The following is a 22,004-nucleotide window of genomic DNA, read 5'->3' on the forward strand; positions in this document are numbered from 1 at the left end:
AAATCGTTTATGCCACAACAGAGTTGCCTTATCTGAATCGTCTTCAGCTTAGAAGCACTGAGGATGTTGGGAAGTCATTGAGGTTGATATATAAAACATTATGTTTCCTCTCATGTTAGTATGAATGATCAATCCTATATCTGGATGAAATATCTTACATGTATCATTTTGGATTAAGATAACTAAACCCTTCTTTTAAAGTTGTCCCAAACTTAAGAGATTGGTCTTAAGCTCTGGAACATAGTAAACATCGGATATAACATGAGTACATCATTGATTTGAACCGAATACTTCATCTGCTGCAACATTCAATATTGTGTCATTTCCAAGTTTCACATTCTTATTGAGCCCTTCTTCATGAATTTCTGTGAACCACTGCTTATTACTAGTCATATGATTACTGCACCCAGAATCTAGAAACCAGTCTTCCCTCTGGAAAGATTGTGTCATCTCTTCATATGCCACCAACAGAATCTCATTTTCTGCCTCTGCTGCATCCTCAAATGTTGCATAATGAGCCTGCTTCTCCACTCCAGGACATTCGTACTAAAAATGTCCTAGTTTGTGACATTGGAAACATTCAACAAGCGCCTTATTGAAAGATTATCTCCCACATCCTCTTCCCTGTCTACAACTTCCTCTACCGCGACCAAGGCTTGCTCCCAAATGATCATCATGAGTTACTTTCAGCACTTGTTCATCAGGTTGAAAACTCTGCATTCTCTGCTCATGAACAAGCAGACTGCCATGAAGTTCATCAAGACATAGGGTACTCAAGTCGTTGGCCTCCTCGATGGAGCACACACATAGTTGAAATTTGAGGTCAAAGATCTAATTATCTTGCTGACCACTGTGCTCGAGTCCAATGTTTCACCATTTACTTTCATTTTGTTGACTACGCTGAGAGTGCGTCCCAGGTAGCTATCAATCTTCTCACCGTCCTTCATAATCAGCAATTCGAACTACCGTCGTAGTGATTGGAGTTGAGCACGCTTGACTCGTGTTGATCCTTGGTATTTCTGCTACATGGACTTCCATATCGCCTGTGACGTGCTTTTGTCCAGTATTGTTTCAAGAATCTCTCTATCAATAGCCTGAAACAAGTAGTTCTTTACTTTCATATCCTTTAGATTCACCTCAGCAGCACTCTTCCTCTGTGCCTCAGTGAACGTGGCTCCAACCGTTGGTATACCATATTCTACTAGTTGCCACAGTTCCTTACTGTACAGAAAATTTTCCATGGTAATGGACCAGAAATCATAGTGGCCATCAAATCTTAGAATGGCCGGTTGAACAAACTTCTCTGATGTAGACATCTTTACACTCACACTTCTCACTTAGATTGCCCACACTTTGTACCAGATTGCTCTTCACACTAGAGCTGGATATTTGTTCTCCGCACACGTAGCTCACTCACTTACTGGATTAGGCCCTCTGATACCAATTGTTCAAGCTCAAAGTATACGTAAATCTCACAAGAAATGTTTGTATACCAATCTAATTTATTCAATGCAAAGAATGGCTTATATAAGCCTTATAGACTCTCAGAAACAAACTAACTACACTATACACTAAGTGGCAGAAACAAACTAACTGACACTACACATTAAGTGGCACTAAAATAGGAGTAAAAAAGCAACTAATAAAAGACCCATTCAGCCCTATAATATAGGAGCATTATTGACACGTAAATAACTAACACACACAACCGATCAAGGCATCACATTTAGGAACCACAGGTAGAATTTCAAAATTGAAAATGCATTACATTAGTGTTTGAATCTTGAAAGAAGCTCTCTTGTATAGCTTCCATCAAGTTTCGTATTTTCCTTTAACACATAATGCTCCCCAACTTCTTTCACTCCAAAACAAAAGAATGATGGATTAATAACATATCTAAGGGCTTAAAAGGAGTTTAGAAATAAATTATGGATACTAAAAGCATACCCCAAATGAGTTAAGCTCGAGGGCTTAAAATTATTCCAAAACCCTTTTCTTGTCACCTTCATCTCCCATGGAGATTTTGAACTCAAATTCAAGCTCATAAGGCGTGAATTAATGCTCTTAACTTCACTATACTTGAATCTGCAACACATAAAAGCTTGCTCCTTTGGTGGCTCAAGCTAAGTTTGGAGAAAGGAGAAATGAGGACCAAATCTAGGAGATGGATGACCTTACCCAAATTAATGGAATTCGACTAAAAAATTTAAGGCATTACAGAACCTCAGTCTTCTTAATAATAAAGAAAAATAAACACAAACAAAATGATAATTTAAAGTTCAAATCCAACACAAGCAATATGCCTAACCAATAAGGTTGAAATATCAAATTTAACAAAAAATAATTTATTTTGTGGTAGTAATGCAATATATAATAAATATAAATTTGAGTAAAACCAATGCAGACAACATGCCCAATCCAATGGCTAGGTGAGGACTAGGGCTTGATCCCTTCGTCACCAACATGAGAAATTTTCTTTGATTCTATTTTCATGAAAAAGAAAATTATGGAAATTAAAAATAATAATAAATATCACATTAACATCATTATTATTATTATTTTAATGGTGAGTGATAAAAATAAAAGTAAGATTTAACCTTAAGTATAATTTAGAAAAAGTTAAATGACCAAAATAGAAACACGAAAATTTATGAGTGGCCAAATATATAGTCTACTCTAATCATTAATATTTGTTTAATAATATGTTCAGAATCTTTCTTATTTATTGACAACTCACACATCCTAAAGCCATAACTATTTGAACTCAAAACCTATAAGAAAAATAACATTTTCCTGAACCACTAAGATTACTCATGTATTCTTATTAATAGTAATCTATCTTTTATATAACAAAATATAATTGAATATTGATAAATTAATAAAACTTTTATTTTATAAGAATAATTTTAAAAATTAACAGCATGCTCTAATAAAGTATTTAATGGACTAAATGTCAATTTATATTCTTAAAAATTTAATAAACACTTTTCAATCAGTGGAGAATACTTTAAGATTTGTTTTTTAATGTAGAACTACAATATATTCATTAGTCAAATAAAACATCATCAATAACGTTTTATTACATGCCTACAAGATAAATATATTCATGTCTATTATAAATAAAATATAGCGATGATCGATCATTAACAACTTGATAAGCAAGAGTATGCAGGGCCGGGGCTAGGACGTTGGAGTCCCTGTGCAAATTCTTAAAAAGAGCCCTTAAATCTCAATTTTTTGGTATTTTCCATATGATTTCAACAAGATTTGACAGCAGGTTCTGTGGTTTTGGGCTAAATTTTTTTACCGTTGATCCATAATATTTTGTTTGCTTTTTTATTGTAACAATAGTAATAAATCCAATTTTTTGGGACCCTTGCTATTCCGAGGCCCTGTTCCGTAGCGCACATTACACCCCTCCTAGCCCCGCCTCTGAGAGTATGAACCATTGAGCCAACGACATACACAGATAGTCACTCTGACTTCCCAAAGCATCAGACACAGATAGTCACTCTGACTTCCCCGCAATCTCGTTTGAGACATACGTCTGAGAACCAACAAAATGCGATATACAAATGAACAAAGGAATGAGGCATCAGAAAAGCAAGCAGACATGAAATCCCGAAAAACCATAGACCAAGAATAAGACCAATGAAAGAAACTTACACAGACAGTCAAAAACACCATTAGTCATAATACTCTTTACTAGAATAAAACCAAGATAAAATATTATTTTAAATACATTAAAATATTATTTTAAAATTAACGAAATCGAGCAAAATAAAATAAAATGGGCAGGAAAGTGGTCGGAGGAAACCACCAATGCTGCCCTTGATGAGCTTGTGATAACCGCCCAGAAGCTTTTGTAACTGCAAGAGAGATTTTGTTAGATTGCTTTAAGATTTGTTATATTCCAATATCACATTGATTTATACACTTCTAAGGTTATTCTCCAACTCTTTTTTAATAAGAAGGAAAATTCTATAACGCTCGACCGCTAACGATAAACAATATTAATTTAATTTATAAAACTTTAAAATTATAAAGTACTCAACAAGTAATTATAAATTAGTTAAAAATCTAAATATAAATTATTTAAAATGAAATATTAATTACATTACTTTTATAGGGCAAATTATGCATTTAATACCTAAAGTTTCACTTTTGGTACGTTTTAGTACCTGAACTTTTAATTTTTACAAAATCATACCTAACGTTTATTTTTTATTTCATTTTTTTATATTCGTCGTAAAACTTAGCGGGATGGCTGACATGGCATAATGTGATAATTTTATTTTAAATTGCCACATCAACAATCAAATAATATTTTTATTAATTTATTCAGCCAGGGTGGTGATACATGTCACCACCCTATTAAAATAAAATTAACATAATTGTGCTTAGTATAGGAATTGAATCCACAACCTTTTCAAGGTAAGGAAAGGCTTGGCCACCGGCTAAGAAAGGTAATTGTTGCTTACTCACCATAAAATATATTAATTTATACTCTATTACCACTACAAAAAAAGATATTTTAATTAAAATTAGAACTCAAACTTAGGACTTCTCAAAAATAGTGTACAAATCATTAAAGTACTCTATAAAATCAATTTTATATTTAATTTATATAATTGTTTAATCAAGTACTAAATTATTTTAAAATATAAAACATTTTTAGTATAAACTAGATAAAATATTAAATCATTAAAATAAACACTATTTTTAATTACATAAATATTATATTTTTAAAATCAATTAAATAAATATAAAATTTTAAATTATATATGATAAAAATAATTTTTAATATTTATTTAATTTTAATTATATATGATTATAAATAAATTTTTAAATTTAAATTTTTTAAAAGTTTAATATTGATTTTTTAAAAAAAACATATATTTTATTATTTTTATTCTAAAATAAAGTTAAAATAATTTAATTTTTAATTAAGTAATTATAATAAGAAATGTTTTGTATTTTCAAATAATTTAATAATTTAGTATTTAATTAAAAATTCTTGTTTTGTGGTGGTAATATAAAATAATTAAATATAGGTTGTGGTGATTTGTTGAATATTAACCTGCTAATTAGCCTAACGGCTAACCCTACATTGAATTACTTGGAGGCACAGGTTCAATTCCTTAGCCATTTACAAATTTTGTTGGTTTTATTTCATAGGGAGGTGACACTATTGGTTGAATAAAATAATAAAAATATATTTGATTATTGATGTGTTAATTTAAAAAAATCACGTTATGTCGTTACGTTTTTAACAAATGGGTAATAAAACAAAAACTAAACATTAAACATAGTTTTGTAAAAAGTGAAAATCCAGGTATCAAAACGTATCAGAAGTGAAACTTTAGGTACTAAATGCATAATTTACCTTAAATAATTTAGGTTTAAAATTTTAACTGATTTATAATTATAAGTTGAGTACTTTATAGTTTTAAAATTTTATAAATTAAATTAATGGTATTCATCGTTAATAGTATCGTTGTTTGTCGAGCCTGAAAGAATCATCCTAATAATAATAAATAAATCTACATTTAAATTAAATTATACACTTTTAAAGTACAAAAGAATCCAGTTTTAAAACTACATAATAAATTATCAAAATAACTGGAATATTACAGCGGTGATGGATTGAAACTTGAACACAACATATAAAATGGAACTCGATGTAATACTTCAAACCGCTGCACACTTCTACGATTCGCAAAATGGTCGTCATTCCCACATTATCCAAAACTTTATTATTGATCTACAAAACTGGCTTCCATTTAATCCATAGCTACTGGAGTTCTTAGATGCAATACGGATTCATATCCGAATTACTTCGTAGCCGTCGCTTCTCTCACGCTTAAACCGATAGTTAATGGCGACAGCAATAGCAGCCACCAGACCGACCATAGCTACCACGGCCCAAAGGATCATTAGCAGCGTTGTAGTATCATGCGCCTGCATCAGGTTACGACATAGTCATGCAATAAGATGTCGATGAAATGTTTGCGTAATGTTCCTGAACAATATTTTTGAGAATAATGATTGATGAATTTGGTTAGAGTAATAGATTTTTTTGCATCAACTTTTACCATTTGGGAGTTTGGAAACTTACTCCAACAACACTGTGCCGGTTGTGTATCGGCTTGGGCAATTTGTCCACAACCATGACGTAGAACAGCCCCATGACTCCGCTATGACGTGTGATTCTACTGTAATTCTACTCGAAAATCAAGGTCTCTCCTTTAGATATCTCGACTAGGCCCGACCCAATACATATATCATATGGGCCTTAGCCCAGAGCAGCATGTTTGAGGAGGTCTCAGTTATTTCATGGGATTTTCTCTCCTCCCTCCTCAATGCTTTTGCAGTTCTTTCATGGGATTTTCTCTATTAAAAGATAATCTTAATTGATTCTTTTTATTTGGATATAAAATACAAAATATTATAATAATCTCATAAATTAACCTTCATATTTCAAACTCGAACTCCACTGGCTGGTTTATACGTCTAACTGGAATCAAGGATAGACTAGGCCCAAACCCGCAAAGCTAGTTCCAGTGAGCCACTAACGCACTGATAAGTAAAAACCTGAGGGTGCGTTTGGTTCACGGAATATAAGATTACCAGTGGGAACAAAAGATTACAGGGAATAGGATTACTGGAATGTTGTATTTTGTGTTTGGTTGGTTTAGTAGGAATGTAAGATTACCGTGTTTGGTTAAAGGAATAAAAGATTATTGGAATGTATATTTGACTAAATTGTCCTTATTATATATTTGTATAATATTACAAATTGTAAAATATTTATATATTTTCTTTAAAAAATTAAATTCATAATATTATATAATTTTTTTACAAAATTAAAAATATAAAAAAGGTTTAATGAAAGGGTAAAAAAAATTTTAACCCCTGAACTTTATATAAATTTTAATTATAGATTTTTTTTGTAAATCTAAAATAATTTAAGGATAAATTTGTAATTTAACATTCGTAGAATTTTTATTATTCAATGACAGAAGAATGATATTTTAAAAATAAAATAAAAAATTAAGGTATTTTAGTCCAAAACGCCGGTAATGTTACAATACCTAAGGGAAGGGAGGTAATGACATTCCCGATAATATACCTCAAAAAATCTACTATTGGTAATAAAACATTACCGGGAAAGAGATTCCCGACCAACCAAACATGGGAATGTGGGATTCCCATCCCATGGGAATCCCACAATCCTTGAACCAAACACCCCTGAAGGTTTTAGTCCGTTTTCCCTAAAAAATCAGCACTTGGGTTGTTGTAGGAAGTCTCTAATGTCGAAGACAGAATACGTGAGCCCCGAAGGTCTCCGAATGGACGGTCGCCGTCCCATGGAAATAATCTTTCCTTTCATCCCTTCATTTTTCTTCTAATTTATTACCCTTTTTATCATTGGTTTTCTCCTTCTCAGATGAGACAACTTCGTGCAGAGATCGGTACAATAGCCTAGAGGTACACAAAAAAAATTCGAATATCTGATTTTGCGTAAAAAATATATGAAATTAGATTTGAGAAAAATCGATTTTTTTAAAAATCAGATCGGATATTTAAAAACTGGATAGTATAACCGGTTTGGGAAAAAATTGGATGATCGGTTTTTTTACCGGATTAAAAACTGGTTTTTATCCGAAAAAAATCCAGTCTGGAATTTTAAAAACTAGCAGTTAATATAGCCGTTGTTGGATTTTTGTGACTGTTTTTTCTAAAAAAATCATCATTTTACCATCCTAAACAGTATAATTAGGTTGGAGATGTATTTAGTTGATTACAACTTTTTTAAATCTTATTACACAACACCGGTTTTTTTATATCCGATTTTTTTAAAAAACCGATTTTTTTCAAACCGAAACTGGTTACACCGTTTACACCATCCGACCCTCCAAACCGGTTTTTTTAAAATCTGATTTTTTGGGTAGGTGAAAAAACCAGATTAATTTTTATCAGATTCGGATCAATTTTTATATGATCCGGATCAATTTTTTATCGGACTTTGTGTATGTCTACCGTAGCCAAAGCTAATGGGTAGGCGCCGAAATCATAACTTGTTTTCCTAAGCTCCATATTTCCAATATCTATAATTCCCACCTTTTTTTTTCCTCTTTTTTTTCTTATTTTAATATTCACAGTTCTGCTGTTTTTGAGATGGGCAACACCAAAGTCATTGCAGCAGTGTATGGTCCTAGAGAGGTAACCTTTTGATTTAATGGTTTCCATGGGAATCTTCACATTGAGATTTCTTTTTTTTTTTTTCTGAATTTGATTATCTGTTTTTGTTTAGTTGTTGGTTTGTTGTCGATGATGAATGTAACTCTGTTTTCCAGGTGCAAAATAGGAGCCAACAACTTAATGACCAGGCACTGGTAATGTTCTTCAAGTTGTATGTCTAATTGTTGTTGTTGTGACTTTAAACAATCTCTGGGTTTATATATGTGATGGGTATCAGGTGCGCTGTGAATTCAGTATGGCGAATTTTAGTACCGGAGATCGAATGAGGAAACCAAAGGGTGACAGGTGAACTATTTTTCGATTTTCTATTTCTTATAATGATGATAAAGTAAGACTACAGTGTGTTCAATCCGATAGAAGGAATATAGAATCTGATTTGTTTGTGGAACATTAGATCAATACACATAAATTATGTCCGTTTCCGTGTTTTCAAAAGCGTTCTAGTAGTATCAAGAGTGATGTCTTTCATACGGAGATGTTAAAATGACAGAGTATTTATGCATGATATAATTGATTGAAACTAGGTTTGTGGAGAATAAATTATATTACTCGATGACACGGATCTTTCTTTCTACACTTAGGCGGTCAACGGAGATATCTCTTGTCATCCGCCAGACCATGGAGGCGTGCATTTTAACTCATTTAATGCCTCGTTCTCAGGTTTGAATTATACCCTAATTATGTACCACAACTAGCATTGCTTTTGACACTACAAGAAAATATACCTTTAATCTATGTTGCACGGGATGGCAAAGGAGCCCCATTTCAAGTATTCGTTTCCGGCACGGGAACGGCTTGGATTACGTACCGGAGACGTACCACGGTGGCAGGGTACGATTGATCGGATTTAGGGATGATCAGAGCTTATTTGGGGACGTTTCGGGGACGTCCCCAGGGCTCTACAATAAAAGGGGTTTTCAAAGAATAGATCACATTAGCAATGTTAGAAGAAGAAGAAGAAAATCTTCAAAACACGCACACACAAAATAGATTACTTTGTTTAAAAGAGGGAAATTTGAGAAACTCACGGGTCATTTAATTCCTAGATTAAGCAAAGCATAAAGAGCAGCGATCTGTGAATCAGAATCCTCGAAATCAAGCATTGCAACCAATGGAGGAATAGTTCCTAGCATAACCAATGTTACTCTGGTTTCTGGGTCTTCTTTAGTTAGCAGCCTAACTCTACTAGAAGCTACTCTTTTTTCTTCGTTTTCCACTTGCAAATCCTTAACCAATCGCTTCAATTCCTCCAAAGCTTGAACCCTCTTCGTGGTCTCAGCATCACTTTCCGCTTCAGCTAAGTTCAAGAGATCAACTATCTTCTCTGGTTTACCATAGTTGACAGCTTTTTTCACTATTTTGAAATCTGTCTTTTTGGGTTCACTGGATTCTTTTAACTTGAAACAATTTTTGGTATAATTGTCAGTTGACCTCTGATCTTTCTAGGTATTTCAAATATGGAAACAATTTATTTCATCATTTTCAAATTGACCACAAAAAATTAATTTAGTGATTTAGAAAAAAATTCTCAAATGTTAGGATTTTTAATTAGATTTAAATTAGAGTGTTACACCAATTTTATAATTTTAAAAAATACTTAAATGTTAGGATTTTAATTAGAGTTAAATTAGGATGTTACAATATTTTATTTGTGTTTAATATTTTTCTAGACTTAATATTATGGTTTGAGTCTTAAGATTTAATACTTTAATATTATGATTTCATTATGGATTTTATTATTCTAGAGTTAATATTTTAGTTTGAATCTTGAAATTTGACATTTTAATATTGTGGTTTGTTTATGGATTTTACTGTTCTAATCTTAATATTGTGGTTTGAGTCTTGATATTTGACTTTATTTATGATTTTATATATATATTTATAATTTTAAAATTATTTTATGTGTCGTACACTTACCGTCCCCGTACTCTGTAATTTTAAAAATTCGTTTTCCGTCCCGTCCCGTAATCGTTCCTGTATCCGTATCAGTGTAACATAGCCTTTAACGACACACGAACGATACACACTAATTCATGACTTGCAAAAAATGTGTCATAAAAAAATGTCATGTTTTTTTAAAATCTGAACGATTTATGACTTACAATAATGTATGTCATATTAATAGTCATAATCCAAAAAATTCAGCAAAACACGAAGTACATTTTTAATTGTGTCATCTGTAAAAGTCGTCTTTTAATTTCCCCCATTATTTTCATCCTTTCCCGCTTTTAGTCTGGCTTCCTCGATAATCAATTCACGCACGCATGCTTCCTCCTTTTTCTCTTTTTCCCTTTTTCTCTTTGCATCAGTCCTCTGGTTTTGCCATTCACCACAACGCAAACGAAGGGAGTCAAAATTCAAGGGTTTCCATAGGTATTCCTCGTTCTCTATTCCACCATTCAATTTGGGTTTGTTCCAGTTTCGATTGGGTATTTATTCATATCTCATTTATTTTTTATTGCAAATTTGGGGTTTTGTTGATTTCTATTTTGTTTGATTTAATGGGTTTGATGTTTTTACTTCATATATGTTGAAATTGAATCGATATTTGTTGCTTGTATAATTTTCTATTATTTGATTAATCGCTACTGATTTGTTCATTTCATAGGTTCTTTAAGTGGGTTATTTCAGTTTTTATACTTCAGTGGACTCTTGTGCTAGTTCTTAAACTCTTTTTGCTTTTGGGTTTTGATGGATTATGTATTTTGGTTCCAAAATGTTGAATTTTGATTGTCTTTTGATATATTTTTTATGCTTGTTGAAATGTTTACAAACATATCTTGTTTCCAAAGCCTATTCGTTTACCCCAATGTCGATTATTTGTTGCTTAAAAACTTTTGCATTTACCACATTGATGCTATATTCCTATGAATTTGTATGTAAAACCTTTTCTCTGTTGCAACGGGAGAAACAATGTGTGTTTGTTAATGTTCATATTAACTAAAACTCAAAGTGGTATCTAATCATAGATCATGAAAAAAAATTTGATGGTTAATTAGTAAGTATGACAATCAGGTCACTAAAAAGAATTATAGAATTTCAGGATTGAAATTCAAACAAAAGAACATTAAGATTCTTACTAGTGTTTCCAGTATCCCCAACTTCATCAAGAAGATTCTAGAATTTCAGGATTGAAATTAAAACAGGTCCCACGAGTTCTTTGTCAAAACAACTATTTATATGCATGCATTTCATTCACTTAACAAAGCGGTCCGTAGATTGTTACCATTTATTCCTTACCTGGAGTTGACGAAATTTTAGCAAATAAACACTAGATTCTGCATATTGAGGATTATTTTCAACATACTTATAAGGAGAAAAATAATAATAAATTTTGATTATACAGGCTATAAGGACAATTATTACACAAAGTTAAACAGTTGGCACAGTGGACTAGGTTCATATGCAAACTTACAATATGCACTCATCAAGCCATTTAATAAGTGAGAGAAAGTTTGTGTTGCCAACATCAGTTGGATAGTAAAAGTTACAAGTGATATGTACAAAAGAGGTAAAATTAGACAAATCATGTATTTCAGAAGTACCACCCAACATCAATTCATCAAGACACTTAAACTGGAGCACAAATCCCAAAGGATAATAGGATAAAAGAAAAGGCAAGGAAGTGACACATAAACTGATCTCTAGTTAAGATAAAATTCAAACCTTACATTCTCCAACTCATCAAATTATTTGAGTTTATTTTTGTGAATCGAATCATTGTAGCTTTCCTTATTTTCAATTGAGTTTTCAAATAATTTATCTAACATTGTTAGGGTTTGTTTCAGTTTCGATTGGGTTTTTTAGATTTTATGAATGAGTCATAACCCTTGAACATTATTCTATACATAGTACAAAATGAGTTTGTTAGGGTTACTTTGTACTTGGTAATTTGGGTAAACATTTTGTTCTTCATATCTTACATAAATATTTCATCAATCATCATTTATAAAGTTGTAGTTCTGCTAATACTTTATAATTATTTAGGTTGGTAAGTAATGGTCGATGGATAAATCATGGATTTTGTCTGATAGGTTATCTGATGCATATGAAGTGGGTGTAAACACATTTCTAGAGTTTGCACAAAGTAATGATCTTATTCGATGTCCTTGTATACATTGTATCAATTTATGGCAGCACTCAATTCAGACCGTACGCTATCATATGTTTTCCTTTGGCTTCGATGAAAGTTATAAGGTTTGGTCTTTCCATGGAGAAAGATAGCCCGAGCTTGATTCTAGATGCCCTAACAAATCTATTCCTCGCGACTTTGATTATACAAGAGATATGGTACATGATGCCTTCAGATATGTAGAAAAAGAACTCGATTCATTGAAGTTATTTCTTGAAGAATGTGAGAAGCAACTTTACGTAGGGTCAAAGTATAATGCACTTAGTGGATTATTGAAATTCCAACATATCAAGAGTCAATTTGGGTGGTCTGAGGCTAGTTTTGAAGTATTGTTAGGTTCCCTAAAAGATGTCTTACCATTAAACAATACAATACCTAACTCCTTATATGATGCCAAGAAATTGCTAAAAGGAGTAGGTCTACAATATTAAAAAATTCATGCATGTGAAAATGATTGTGTTCTATTCTGGAAAGAACATAACGAGATGTCCAACTTGTGGCACATCTCATTGGAAAGAGAATACCAAAAATGTACCTTCGAAAGTTTTTTGGTATTTTCCTCCCATCCCCATATTAGGAGAATGTTTTTGTCACCAGAAATGGCACATGACTTAACTTGGCATGCACAAGGTCGAGCTAATAATGGTATGCTAAGTCATCCTCGCGATTCCCCCTCTTGGAAGCTTGTTGATAGAATGTGGAAAGAATTCGGAGAAGAAAAATGGAATCTTAGATTAGCCTTGTCCACTGATGGTATCAATCCTCACAAGTCATTAAGTTCCAAGCATAGCTGTTGGCCGGTTATCTTAATAACTTATAATCTACCCTCTTATTGTGCATGATAAGAAAATTCATGATGTTGACTCTATTGATATCAGGTCTAAAACAAACTGGTAACAATATTGATGTCTACTTGGCACCATTGATAGCAGATCTAAAACTCTTATGGGAAACTGGCGTGAAAGCATATGATGCTTATAAGAAAGAATACTTCAATCTCAGAGCATATTACTTTTGACTATAAATGACTTTCCCGCATATGGTAATCTTTCGGGGTGTGTTACCAAAGGTTATTATGTGTGTCCAATATGTTCAAAGATATTTGTTCACAGTGGTTGCCAAATTCAAAAAAAGTATGCTTTCTTGGTCATAGAAAATTCATGCCACTTCAACATCCTCTTCGTAAAGAAAAAAAAGATTTCAACAATCAACAAGAGGATGATGTTATAAAACAACCATTATTAGCTAGTCAAGTCAAACAAGTTTTTTATGTTCAAGATCAACAAGATGTGAATTTGTCTATTGTCGGCTTCACACCACATAAGATGTACAAGTATGGATCAAATGGTGAAACTGATGATATGTTGGAATACCATGCTACTTTTGATTTTTCTCAAGACTCCCTTTTAGTAGAACTTGATGATGATTTCCTATGTACACGCCCGAATGGCGAGGGCATATTAGTTTAAAATATTATATGCAAAATAAAATCTTTAATTTTTGGTATGTTTTTATTTAAACATCTGTATGTTATTAATTATGTCCCAACTGCAAGAAAAAAGCAATGTACTAACTTTTTTTATTTGAACCATGTTGAAACAGGTTATACTTGGTACCATGGAATCGGATCAGTCTTCGAATCATGATGAAGACTCTAAACAAAGAGGTCCGACAATAAAGGGAAAAACTACTAAAGGAAAATTTATCGTTACTTACAATAAAAAGGGTGTTCCGATTGGCGTTTAAGCAACGAAACTTGCTTCCTTTGAGGGCATGGTAACTAGATCAATGGTGCCTATCACTTATGCCACTAGGTGAGATGTTGAACAGGAAAAAAAGACTTATGGCAATACATTTTTGGTATGTATAACATCTGATCTTAACTTCCAATTATCTTTTTTTTTTTGTTAAAAATAATATTTATTAATTAATGTTTTATGTTTTAGATGAATTTTGAACTTGATCCAAGGAGTCGGAAGAACACCCTTCAATCCATTGGGACAAAGTGGAAGAACTTTAAGCATTATCAGTTTAAGAAATTCATTGAGAAGTTTAAGAATGACCCTAATGCAAATCTTCTCAACCCTCCAGATATGTATCCTTATTTGAAGATAGATGACTGGAAGGTTTTTGTATCGCAAAGACTTTCAAAGAAGTGGGAGGTTAGATAACTTTTCGTGTCTGTATTTGTTTATATATTAGTTTTAGAAACCAGTCTTTACTATTTTAATGTTTCTAATTCAAGAAATAAGTAAGAAAGCTAAAACAATGCGTGAACATCATAGATACAATCATCGGTAGAGTAGAAAAGGATATGTTGGACTAACTCTTGAGATTGTATGTAGTAAATTAATTGAATAGTTTATATATGCATCTGTTTATGTTAATTCATTGTTGTTATTCTTTTTAATTTAGATGCAAGAAACGGGAAAAGAGGAAGACGAGAATGATAGAGCATTGTTGTAGAAAAAGGCAAGACAAATGAAAAAGAAGAAGAAGTTATAACCCGAATGTCCAGATTGTTGTTGATAAAAAGGTAAGTTCCTGTGAACATTCCTACTTTATTTATTTTCATCTTATTGTTATAGCACCAAGTTAGTATATATATGTCTGCTTATTTCAAACTACTTTATTTATTTCCATTTGTTACCGTTTGATGGTGGTAGCATCAACTGCATCAATTCTGGAAAATAATTCAGTAAACTGGATTCTTCGCCCATAAGTAAGTATTGCAACAACAAAAACAGTTAACTACAAATAAGTCTCATCATGCCATCAATTACTATAAAGTATTATGAACAATGCAAAAGAGAAAATCATAAAACGTCTTCATCATGCCATCAATTACTATAAATATTATGAACAATAGCTCCACCTCAAATACACGAATCTGATGGATCACCTATGACAAGTAAGAAAAAATAGGTCTTGGGATGCAATTGTATGTTGCATTCATTCCATAGTTGTATTATTTTCTTTCTTTGCTCCTCAAATACCAAAGACCACTCTTTCTCAAAATCAAAACTCTCATTTGCAGCATCTCCTGATTCAATATCTTTAGTTAAAAAGAAAACGGGTAAAAATCACTCAAAGTATGCCCACATGGAGTTGTGATTGGTTCATAGAGTAATTTTAAGCAAACAACGTAGAATAAGTTGAAAACTCACCAAAATCAGCGCATTAGCCTTCAAGATATGCCATTATATAATTACTTTTTAAGTTCATAAACTGCTCAGCGTCCTTCAATGCAAGCTGAATAAACAAACATCAAACTTTCAAATATGATAGGATCATCTGGTTTGATATTATGAGCTTTAATCCTTTGACTTTTTTGAATATGAATATTTTCTTTCACTACAGGAAGAGATGCATAACTCATAAACTTTAGGAGATGTCACTTGTGGAACAAATGACATGCTTACTCAAGCCCTAGGTACCCAGGAACAATGTGTGTATGAGGGATGGATAAATTTGTAAGGCCACACCAATACTTTTACTTACCCAAGACCGTGAAGAACTACTTAGATGGTGAGAAGAAAAAGATTGAAAAAGATTCAAAAAATTGAAGGTGCAATAGAGAAACTACAAAAAGGGATGAATCATGCTTCTTAAGGCGCAAGTTGCCAAGGGTGGGACAAAGCAGATTTTGAAGACAACCCACCCGAGGAATTACTTGTAAGTCTTTTTAAATTATAGTATGAATTAAATGTAAGTCTTGACTACAACTAATATTATATATTTGTAGGATACTTCCTGTTATCTTGCGATTGATATTCTCCAATAGTTGCCAAAGGAACGATAGTGAAGCACAATGATCTATCAGGTATTACAAAAAATATCCGTTTTCTTTTTCATTTTTAGAATATTGGATCTAGTTTTACCTTTATATAACAGGTGAAAACATTGAAGTAATGATGGAAATGAGTGTGCAAGGAGACGTTTTACTACCGTTTCCACTATGAGGAGTTCATTTACAAGGTTAAAGATGCAGTGGGGTTTCTAGTGAAGTGGCCTAGACATCTAGTCATTAGATGCTCTGATTTGGTAATATTTTCATTTATTTAAAGAAATTATATAGGTCTAATTTAAATGATTTCTTTATATTTTTTGCAGGAAAAAGTGTTGGTGTTTTTGGGAAAAAACGTGTGAACGGAGATGAAGTAGATAGTAAGAAAGGAAAAAATGGCAAAGAGAACTTGTTGAAAAAAGAGGAAAAGGGAGAAGAGACACCGAAGACCGAAAAAAAGAAAGAAAAGGAAGAGGGGAAAGGAGAAAGGACACCACAAAGGAAAAAGGAAGAAGAGAAAGGAGAAGGGACAGTGAAGAGGGAAAAAAAGAAAGAAAATGATGAGGGAACACCGCAAAGAAGGAGGACGAGAGCACAAATGAGGACAAGGCTAAGAGTTGAAAGCAACTGTGTTTTGAAAGTGTTTGCACATATGGTTGATATACAACTTAAAAATATGGAGTTCGTGAAAGTACAATGTGAGGACGATATGTTTGGGTACGAGAGTTTCACGTACATAACTTGGGAAGATTTTGAAGTGGTTTTTATTGTGGATGAGATGATCTGTTCTGTGATTACTTGTTATATGATGTAAGTGCTTAATTTTAATTTTAGTAAAACATAATATATTTAATCTTTTAGTTTTTGTATGTTAATATATAGATACTTGTTTGAGGAAATCAAGAATGGGCCAAAAAGAGATCATGGAATTTGCTTTGTGAGCCCGTCTGCAATCTCGCCATCAGGACGTAAGGCAAAATTCAAAATTAACGATGAGGCAATTCGAAACATTGCAGATCGATTGTCTCTAAGAAAGGACAATGACATCATCCTAGTGCCATATAATCTCGGGTTTGTTTTTTCATTGATTATCAATATGTTTTAGTAAATTAATTTGTTTTTTGGTTTTTATAGAAGACATTGGGTGTTGGCGGTGATAGATATGAAAGCAACAAGTTGTTATTAACTTGATTCCTTAGGGCCCACCAATGTCCCATCGTAGTTGAAGCAGATTATTGATTCGTAAGTAACAAAAATTATCAAAACATTATAGTATTCTTTGATATATTTAATCAATTTTTATAGGGCAATGAAATTACACTGCTCAAAGTGGATCTAACAAAAGGGTTAGCCTCAATTGGATCAATGTTTTGGTGAGGACTTCAATCAATCATTCCTGTTTAAATTGCAGCTTTTATTTTGACTAATCGTTTATTGTAAACTGTTTGTAGTGTCCCCGTCAGTCGGAGGTACCGAGTGTGGATATTATGTTTGGAAGTTCATGAAAGAGATAGTCGAGAACGGACTTGAAGTGCTGGTCAATAAGAATGTAAACAACTTTTCTGATACACATCTGTTATCATACATACACATTAGTCATACAATTATCATATGGACTTGAAGTAGGATGCTCTAACATCCCAAACTATAGGTAGTGACTAAATGGTAAAGTTTCAGAAATTTGGTGATTAAAGTAGAAAAATGGATTAGTTCAATGATTTATCTGGAAATAAATCCTAAAAGTTGTTAGTAATTATCAAATGAAGTAGGGCAAAATGGTCATTTGACTATAAATGAATTAAAAATAATATGATAAGGATATATATGTTAGAGACAATGAAACCGGCTTCGTCTCCCTGTTCGTTACCCCTGTTTCACTTGCATCATCGACTATTTAAAAGTTATAAAATAATCTATGACTATAGGGTGTTGTTTTGTTGAGTCCATCGACTGTTAAAAGTTACAAAAATTGTCACCTACTAATTTATATGTTCGATCTCATCTTTTTTGTTAAAAATTGACGATTGTCTGAGCTAGACGTTAACATGATGACTGAGATATGATAGTTGTTTGAGATTTTGAGACTATATTTTATCATATTACAGTTAGCATGTCACGTTCAACTTAGGTTGTCACTAATTTTTCAATGAAAAAACACTTTGAAACATATGAATAATTGGATGATCATTTTATTTGGGTGATCATTTTATACTTTTAATAGTCAAAGACTCAACAAAACAACACTTCATAATCGAAGGACCATTAAACATATTTAAGTAATCAATAATATTATTTTTTTAAATAATCTAAAATAATTATAAGCTAGTATATATTCATAATTTTTGTTAATGTACAAATTAATTTATCTATGCAGTTAAAGATTTACTGTCGAACTAAAAACTTGAGAAAGATATTTTTTTAACCACTGAGATCATTTGATCGATCACTAATCAATAATATTTTTTGGCTTAAGGGTCACCTTATTCCTGTAGTAGATCCAATTTATTATTTTGTCTATCGTATTGTTGTATCAATTTAACCATCAAAATTTGTTTAATTATGACCCTAATTATATTCTAAGTTAAGGTTTAGGTTTTACCGTTTAGAAGTTATGATTTAAGGTTTACTATTTATAATTTAAGATTTTAAATTAGGACATAATATAAAATTATGCAATCGAACAACTTCGAAGACTAAATTGATGTAAAAATACGATACTGTCGAAAGTGATAAATTAAATCTACTATAGAGACAAAATTATCCTTTACTTTTTTTTTTAAAGTGAAAAAGAATTTAAATATTTTATAATAAATCAAGTTGCGTAGTTGTTAATAATAAACCATTTTTCATTAAAAATAAATATCATTAAAAGTATTAAAATCATAAAATTCTTAGTAAAATATTTAATTAACCAAGCATATCCGTATAACTCTCAAAAACTTAGTAAGAATTTTTGTCCATACATATTAATTAAATGTAATTATCAACCCAAGAAGCCAACACCATCACATGGCCTCGTCAGTTCCATTTATTGTCCCCGTAAACGAACTACTCGAATGGGACAACGCCAATTCGTTTATCTACACACTGGATTTTAACAATAAACACACGGTCTTGCACTTTATGTCATTAATTTCACAACAATGTTTGCTGGAATTCACGGATGCAATATAGACCAGGGATAGAGCTTATTACAGCAGTCACATCCCGATGCTTCATAGCCATCCTCTCCCTCACGCTTAAATCGATAACGAACGGCAACAGCTGTAACAGCTACCGTACCGATCATAGCTACCACCACGCAAAGGATTGTTAACGGAATACTATCCCATGTCTGCATCGGATGATCGTGTCATTAAAGACATCCTAAGTTTGCCTAACATTTGTAAGCAAACGTATCTGTGAATTATGAATAATCATTCGAGAGTTGGGATCTTACTTGAATAACAGTGTGCAAGGTGTGAATTGGCTTAGGCAATTGGTCTGCAACCAAAATAGAACAGCCCCATTACTCCCGTATGATGTCTGATACTACTGTAATTCGATTCCAAAATCAAGGTCTCCCCTTTAGATATCTCGATCACTCCCGGTTGAGGATAGCAGGTGGTCATTCCTACAATGTAACCAGCTTCATTTCCCGGTTCTTCTCCGTCCCCGTAAATCGGTAATGAAGAACACATAACTTGGCCATCCTGAATTCACCAAAATGTAAACATGCACAGGTCACATATCATCAAATTGCATATATACATACATTGACATAAATACCTCTCTATAGAGAGCAGAACCAGAGCCCCTGAATGTTGGTGGGCAACACCATATATGAGATAACCACCAAATGGCATGTAAAGGCTTATCCTTTTGTTGTCAATGCATCCATCATCAACCAATTCGGTTGGATGGCAAGATTCGATATCATATTCCACCTGCAGCAAAGATATTAAATGGTGATATTCAGAAGAAATTCTGTTGCAGCACATAAACGATATACCTTGCACGGTGCTCAGCGGTACTCCCAGTGAATTAGGAGTCCTTTTCCAAGTGTCAGTAATGTCGAATATAACTTTTAAACAGGCAAGACGGAGCTATCCATATCGACCCACTTCACAGTGTATCGTAGGTAAAGGGTTCTTCTAAATCCTCGAATCCATGTTTCACCTTGCATTGCGTGTGATCGTAGCAGCAAATAACCACCTTTGTATTCTGGCCTCAGAGGTCTTCCAAATGTATCGACAGTAACATTATAGATCACAACGGCATTCGGTACACCCCAACTTGTCTTCCACACCCCTTGTATCGATTGCATGAACATTAAGCAACCATTGCTCCTCAAACCCGGAAGGAATCTCATCGGGATACCGAATTCTAGTCCATACGGATCGGGAATGAGTTGCAGTTTTCCGTGTCTCAGACCCGAGGCCAAAGAACTGGACAAGACTAGGACAAACCCCACTGTTCCTCCCAGAAATATAATTCGTCTTGTTAAGTTTCGCATGGTCATCAAACTCAGATATCTCGGTGCCTTTACGTACATAGTATCTAACAACAACCCAATGATGCAGATACGTCTCGTGCAACGGAACAGGATTCCCGACCTCATCGATCACTTCTGCATTGAAACTTTTCACGGCAATATGACCTTTCGGAAAGTCGACATTGTAATAGAACCTATCTTCCACTGATCCCGGTCCGAGCACGAACTTAGGTGATATGAAAACAGAAGTTTGTATCTTATTTTGAGCTCCCCAAAAGGCTTGTGAATACGGTAAACTTAGTGTCACTAAAATCCCAATGAAAAATAACCATCCTTGACCGTAACTCTTCATTTCCCTGTGATTTCAACATCTTGAATCAACGCAAATCATATAATATCTTCTAAGCTAATGATAAACGTCAAAGATTAGAACTTAAAAAGAACATAGAATAAGAAAACAGCCAGTCTTATGGAATAATAAGTTATCAGTAAGTAAGAAGATTGTGCAAATAGCAAAATTTTGCCAGTGAAAAGTGATTCTTATTGGCTACGCTGTTTTTTTACTCTCTCTTTTTTTTTCTTTCAAATATCAGTGTTCAATACATTCCAAACATATATATATATATATATATGAGCTTCCAATGATCTTATTACTGGGTGCAGGGATACTTGAAGATATAAATAAGCATTCAATCTTGATTAGAAAAAAGAAACCCAAGATTGAATTGAAAACCACAAACATAATACTGGAAATTTGAAGCTGGGATTTGGGCAAACAACGAGTAAGTGCAAACTGGGGAACAAATACAGGGTCTGGCAACAATCAAATCCATCGAGGAAAGCAATCCAAAGGAAAAGAAATTAACCCAAATAACCAAACAAAAATATAGACTAGAGTTCTGATATTCAGGACAGAAGGGAGGAACAAACAAGAACAAAAGACCCAGAACGTACCTAAATGCACCGAGATACTGGCCACTCTCTTGTTTGGCACAAACTTCACACCTTTTTTTGTTGACTTGAATAATCTACATATACAATTACTATGATATTGGAGCAAGGACACGTACAGGATTTCGCCACGTAATTAACTATTTTAAAAATACTTCTCAAAGATTCCGTGGACGACACTCTTCTAATATTTAGCTTTACATATTTAGTCGGTCTAATCTATATGTTTCTTTCTTTAACTCAAATTATTTCAATTAAATAATTTAAATTTGATTATACTGCACTCATTCATATCTAATATTTTCTTAACTAAATTTATTTTAATCAATAACTTTAATTTGATTATAAACTATTAATAAAAAAAAGTTAACTATGCGAATAGTCCTCTTTATTTT

At 32.8% G+C, this 22,004-nt stretch overlaps 1 long non-coding RNA gene and 1 pseudogene across 1 annotated transcript; one reads left to right on the forward strand and one right to left on the reverse strand.

The window, feature by feature from the left end:
- The first annotated feature begins 8,040 nt into the window (after positions 1–8,040).
- On the forward strand, positions 8,041–8,549 carry LOC120187019. The gene is made up of 4 exons (XR_005522249.1): positions 8,041–8,061; positions 8,166–8,226; positions 8,361–8,399; positions 8,483–8,549. It is a non-coding gene; the product is annotated as an uncharacterized LOC120187019 (long non-coding RNA).
- A 10,792-nt stretch (positions 8,550–19,341) lies between these two features.
- LOC120187152 lies at positions 19,342–21,640 on the reverse strand (annotated as a pseudogene).
- Positions 21,641–22,004: the final 364 nt, after the last annotated feature.

This window comes from Hibiscus syriacus, unplaced genomic scaffold (assembly GCF_006381635.1).
Source record: "Hibiscus syriacus cultivar Baekdansim isolate YM2019G1 unplaced genomic scaffold, ASM638163v2 tig00113722_pilon, whole genome shotgun sequence".
Taxonomy (NCBI): Eukaryota; Viridiplantae; Streptophyta; class Magnoliopsida; order Malvales; family Malvaceae; genus Hibiscus; species Hibiscus syriacus.